The 6418-nt window shown below is 35.0% G+C and overlaps 1 non-coding gene across 1 annotated transcript; it reads left to right on the top strand.

Annotated features, from left to right (window-relative positions):
- Positions 1-3236: 3236 nt before the first annotated feature.
- LOC125178005 lies at positions 3237-3360 on the top strand. The gene has a single exon (XR_007156748.1). It is a non-coding gene; the product is annotated as a small Cajal body-specific RNA 8 (non-coding RNA).
- Positions 3361-6418: the final 3058 nt, after the last annotated feature.

Genomic DNA, 6418 nt, shown 5'->3' with positions numbered 1-6418 from the left:
GTTTGTCATTTGCATATGTAACTAGAAGAGTTTTACTACAATGCACCAAAACCTGGAGTTATTTGGAGTTATTTTACCAAAAAATATAATTGATTTTACCACCCGGTCTAAGTTACCCCAAGAGCTGGGGTAACAAAGACCATCACTTTTTTTGAAATTACAAAAAGACTATGAGAGGCAGGAGCCAGCAATTTATGGTGAGTAAAGCTAGAGTATAGACCTGTATTTTGCATGTTTCAATTCAAGTTCAATTTAGCTAGTAAAAAAATGGCATCATTTATAAAAAAAAGTGGTCTAAGTTACCCCATTTTACGGTACTAACATTACAATTCCATTAACCAATCACAGCTGGAAAGCTGGAAGGGGCTAAAATCACAATCCAATCAACCAATCACAGCTGGAAAGTGATAGGTTATGTATATGATATGATGGACTGAAAGTGGGAAAGTTCGTGGCCTTTCCAAGCTTTCAGGTCCTGCTTTGAGCTTTCCAATATGCTATGTGTACTGGTTAATTTAATATCCCTCTAGAATTCCACACTGATACAAGTAGAAGTAAAAAGGTATGAATTTTTGCCTTTAATTATGTCTCCAAAATGGAGCAATTTTTGCCATTTTTTTTTGGAAAACTATCATATCTATAATCAAGGTTTCCTATTAGCAAATTTCAAAGATTTAAGTACCATTAGAAAGCTCTTGTTGTACTTGTAGTTGTGGCCTGTGGGCTAACTAGACTATCTATTTTAACTAAAATAAAACATTTTGGTTGAGACTTGACTGCAAGACTCAGCAAGACAGCAAGAGGGTGGGAAAAGCAGGTGTGAGATGCGAGTCAGAGGCTCAGAGCCTACTCATGTCAGATGTCAGTCATACGACTGATGATGTGAGTGATGTGACTGATAGAAATGAATGGTATAAATTAACCAAAAAGGAGAATTAAACAGAATAAAGTCCATTTTGATAGTATACAAACGATAAAGAAAATAAAAATACATGAATGATAAGTAAATGACAAATACTTAAATAAATGCTTAATTCCAAGTTGGATCACTTAGACAGGATTGGAATTTTCCTACTTATTTCTGAAATTTTGTGCTCCAACATGACGAATTTTAAATACATTTTTAATCTCATGGCACGATCTTGCATTTTTGTTAACAATTAGAATGGAGGTAATTCATCTGGCAGAAATTTTGTGGTTCCAGAAATGGCAGGAAAGCTCTAGTTGTGGCCCTAAAGGTAGATGTTTTCCACGCTTGGCCTATGGGCCTGTTTCTTCAGTGCCAACAATTCTGTTCTATTCCACTGCAGAGAATGGTTGAATATTGCAAGATCTTGCTGACACATTTAGATTGAAATTCTTGCAATTAATATATTTGTCAGTCTTTGGCCAACTATTGAAAAAAAGTAAGGTTCCTGATATGTTGGATGGATCAGGATGCAGTGAAGCTTGTCCGGAAATCAGATGCGATGAGTTCCCGCCAAAAAAATGTAAACATCGAGCTTACGATTACGTAGTTGCAGTCACATTAGAGCGGTCAGACTGCATTATCACATGTTCAGTTGACACTTGCTGTACAATCAGACTGTTTTTAGGGTAAATTTAGTTATTTGGGGTAACACGTGCATGCAACCTTGTAAATAAGTTGGTGATTTGAAAAGGACAAAAATTTAATAAAGAGTGTTCAAAGACGAGCAACAAGGATAATTCCGGGCTTGAAAGGCAAGTCCTATGAGGAAAGATTAAAGATTATGAAGCTTCCAAGCCTCAGTTATTGACCTCTGCATGGGGAACTCACTGAAGCATACAAGTATACTCATGGCTTATACAAGGTCCCAGAAGGATTACTAGAATTTGAAACAAGAACTAACACCAGGGGCCACAGCTATAAACTAAAAAACTGCGTTGTAACACATCCATGCGACAACATTTTTTCTCGCTTTGAGTCACCGACATGTGGAACAGCCTCCCTGATAGCATCGTTGATGCTCCGAGTATGAACGCCTTCAAGAACAGACTAGACGAAGCTATGCAGGAGCATATGTTCAGTCTTAAAATGCCTAGCAAATTACAGAGCAGGCAATAAGTCCAGCAGCGATCTCAATCAATCATCAGTTATGAAAAGATTGGGTTCCAAAGGCCAGATCCCTTGTGAATCAAGTCACAAAAAATTCGAGAATCAGCAACAGGCCATGGGCCTCAGCGTAAATGGCTTTTCATTAAAAATTACCCAGCGACGCATCTTAAAATTACCCAGCAACGCTTAGGGCTTAAAAACCCATATATTGGCGACGCTGCATCCACCTTCTGCACCCTGGTGTTCTATTCTAAAAATGCCTGTGCCTTGTGTTGTGGTCAATTTCATCCATTATCCATTACCAAATCCACTATGGGAGAGCTCACACACTAAACTGCACAGTGTACACATGAAATCTGTGCTAGCAAATAACAAAAACTATGTGCATGGGGTCAAAGATGGCATTGAAACACAGTTAATTGTGGCTAATTTTTTTCATTTATCTCAAAAAGTGAATCATAATGTAGGCTGGTATAGCCTGACTGGGCTGGGAGAATGCAAATGGTCAGATAAGAAGCCAACCACCTCATGACTTGATTGCCCCGCAGCCAATGAACCCATGCAGTTCCGTTAGATGTTAGAAATTGTCCCGAGTAGCCCCAGTTGACGGTATCACACAAAGTTGCTAGAATGGGTGCCAAGCTATTTGACTATTACGTATTAAAATGAACGAAAATAGTTTTAAGGCTAATTATGGTAATGGCTTAAGATTGCAATGAACTCTTAAATTTAAAGGACAAAGATTCCCTAAAACTATACTATTTTTGACAAGCAACGGGAGCTCACACAAGGTTGTTGTTGACTCAATTTCAATCATTACCATCAGCTTTTACAAAAATGAATGTTGGCTGTGCCTTGATAACATGTATATGCATTCATTCAGAACTTGGATTTAGAGGAATTAACATCACATCAATCCAGGTGTGACACACAAATAAAGACAATCAATTTGATTTGTTTAGCAAAATTTGACCTATCAAACAATGAATAGAATAATAATGTAGTAATTATTGTTGTAGAAGGAATTCAATATAATTATTGTATAAACTCTATAGTTATACTAGTTATATACTCCTTATAATGATAATAATTTATTGACTTCTGTAAATCCAGCTCATTTTTGCTTTCAAGAAGACTTTCTGTAAAGATAATCATAGTATTGGACTGAGATACTCAGAAATATTGAATTTATTTCTGTTACTTGATGTCCAAAGAATAAAAAAGCTCTCTGATGACTGCATTACTCTGAGTTATGAATGCGGACAGATACGGAGCTAACATATCTTTGCCTGCAAGATTTCTAACTGATTTTTACCTTTATAGAAATTGGTAAGGTATGAATGTTCATAATTTTATTCTGCATTTCTTGTTGATCCAGATGATGTGGAAATTCTTAAAGTTTGGAAGTAACATTATACATATCAACAAACTCTGGACCAAAGTTTATACATAAAAATCTTATTTATTATTATTGTTTATTATTGCTTTTTTACTTCAGGAATAATTCATTATCCTGTAGCATTTATCGAGTCACTAAAGAAATTCTCATCTGTCTTTGGTCATGAATCATGATTTGTTTTGCAATAAATTTGATTTTTGAAACAAGCACTTAGTCTTTCATTTTACAAGAATTTAAATTTTATTAAGATAATTCCTGTTTTGGTACAATTTAATATTTATCAGTGACCATGTGAATACAATTTTGCTTCATTTTTCTATCAAGTTATGTCATTTGTTATTATTACTATAAATGATTTGAATGTGATCAATTGTCATTAGTTTTTTATAGGCTAAAAGTATCACAGAATTAGGAGTTTTAATTAAATTAGAGCTTGATGTACAGTAGCAAATTTTTGTCTCTTGTAATGGCCAATTGTGCCAGGGCATCTCTGACCTCAATTTCATCAAGACTATCATCATCTGAGGTAAGGCTTGCTTGCTATGTACAGTGGGGGAAATAAATATTCGTACACTTGAAAAATCGTATTTTAATGTATGTAAGTACACAAACTTAACAGGAAAAGTGATTTAAATTATGTATAGAGACGCATAGTATTCAAAAATACTATCGAAAGAAATTAAATCTCAATGCAACAAAAAACAATGCAACATTTTCAATTTTCGGGGTGAAAAAAGTATTCGTACAAAACAATAAATCCGCATTATTTTAATTTAATACTTGGTTGAATACCCTTTATTCAGCTCAACAGATAACTAGAGCTACCTGGTGATTGGATTTTCCAGCAGGATAACGATCCTAAGCATACTGCAAGATCCACAAAGAAATGGTTCGCTGATAGAAATGTACACGTTATGGAATGGCCAAGCCAGTTGCCGGACTTAAATCCGATTGAAAATTTGTGGCTGTATTTGAAGATTCAAATTAAGAAAAGGTCCCCAACAAACATTGAGAATCTTAAGGTGGTGTGCCAAGAAGAATGGTATAAAATACCAGTTAGCATCTGCAAATCATTGGTCGAGACGTATAGAAATAGACTGGTGTCTGTTAAGCTGAATAAAGGGTATTCAACCAAGTATTAAATTAAAATAATGCGGATTTATTGTTTTGTATGAATACTTTTTTCACCCCGAAAAGTGAACATGTTGTGTTGTTTTTTGTTGCATTGAGATTTAATTTCTTTTGATAGTATTTTTGAATACTATACGTCTCTATACATAATTTAAATCACTTTTCCTGTTAAGTTTGTGTACTTACATTAAAATACGATTTTTCAAGTGTACGAATATTTATTTCCCCCCACTGTATGTCCAAAAAACGCATCATTATTTAATTAATATGATTTATTGGGAGATGTGTTGTTAAGAGTACCTACCATAAAATGGGGTTACTTTGACCGGTTGGGTAACTTTGACCACTTTTCATTTTTTAACAAAAACCCCCAAAACTCAAAAACGATTTGTCATAGAAAAATTTTGTCAATGGCCATCAAAGGCCTAATACTGAGCCTACGTAACACAATAGAAAGATTTAAAAAGTTTGCATATCTAATAGGTTAAAAAATTAATAATGTGACCCATGAAAAAGAGCTATTATTTAAAGCCTGTCAAAGTACCCCCTCCAATTTTTTTATTTTTTGGTAAAATAACTCCAGGTTTTGATGCATTGTAGTAGAACTCTTCTAGTTACATATGCAAAAGACTAATTTTAGGAAAGTGTCATAGTTTGCAAATGGGGGGCGCTGCCCAACTTTGACCACCTAATGGCAGCCATGACGGGGTAACATTGACCGGCTTGGAAATTAAGTTAAAATTACCATAGGTACCTATATAACATATTTTATGTTTGATACACCTATTAATGTTTTTTTCTTTATGTTTCACACTCTACAGAGTCTTATATATGATAATTTTAACTTGATTTCCAAACCGGTCAATGTTACCCCATCAAGGCTGCCATTAGGTGGTCACATTTCTCCCATTGGGGGGTGGCACCCCCCATTTGCAAACTATGACACTTTCCTGAAATTTGTCTTTTGCATATGTAACTAGAAGAGTTCTACTACAATGCATCACAACCTGGAGTTATTTGGAGTTATTTTACCAAAAAATAAAATTGATTTTACCACCCAGTCAAAGAAACCCCAAGAGCTGGGGTAACAAAGAGCACTTTTTTTGAAATTACATCAAAACTATGAGAGGCAGGAGCCAGCAATTTATGGTGAGTAAAGCTAGAGTATAGACCTGTGTTTTGCATGTTTCAATTTAAGTTTAACTTATCTAGTAAAAAAAATGGCATCATTTTGGAAAAAAAAACGGTCAAAGTTACCCCATTTTACGGTAGGTAGTAATTGGCTGAATTGAAATGATGAAAAGTTCCCTAGAGTCCAACTTAGATCTAGTTATCACAACTATAATGTGCATCATTCACTAACCTACCAAAGTACCTTAAAATGGGGTAACTTTGACCACTTTTTTTTTCAAAATGATGCCATTTTTTTACTAGACAAGTTAAACTTAAATTGAAACATGCAAAACACAGGTCTATACTCTGGCTTTACTCACCAAAAATTGCTGGCTCCTGCCTCTCATAGTTTTGATGTAATTTAAAAAAAAGGGATGGTCTTTGTTACCCCAGCTCTTGGGGTTTCTTTGACCAGGTCGTAAAATCAATTTTATTTTTCATTAAAATAACTCCAAATAACTCCAGGTTGTGGTGCATTGTAGTAGAACTCTTCTAGTTACATATACAAAAGACAGATTTTAGGAAAGTGTCATAGTTTGCAAATGGGGGGCGCCGCCCCCAAATGGGCAAAATGTGACCACCTAATGGCAGCCGTGATGTGGTAACATAGACCGGTTTGGAAATTAATTTAAAATTAC

Source organism: Hyalella azteca, unplaced genomic scaffold (assembly GCF_000764305.2).
Source record: "Hyalella azteca isolate HAZT.00-mixed unplaced genomic scaffold, Hazt_2.0.2 contig6416, whole genome shotgun sequence".
Taxonomy (NCBI): domain Eukaryota; kingdom Metazoa; phylum Arthropoda; class Malacostraca; order Amphipoda; family Hyalellidae; genus Hyalella; species Hyalella azteca.
Note: the sequence above shows the minus strand (reverse complement) of the source record. Positions and strands in the feature narration are given on the sequence as shown.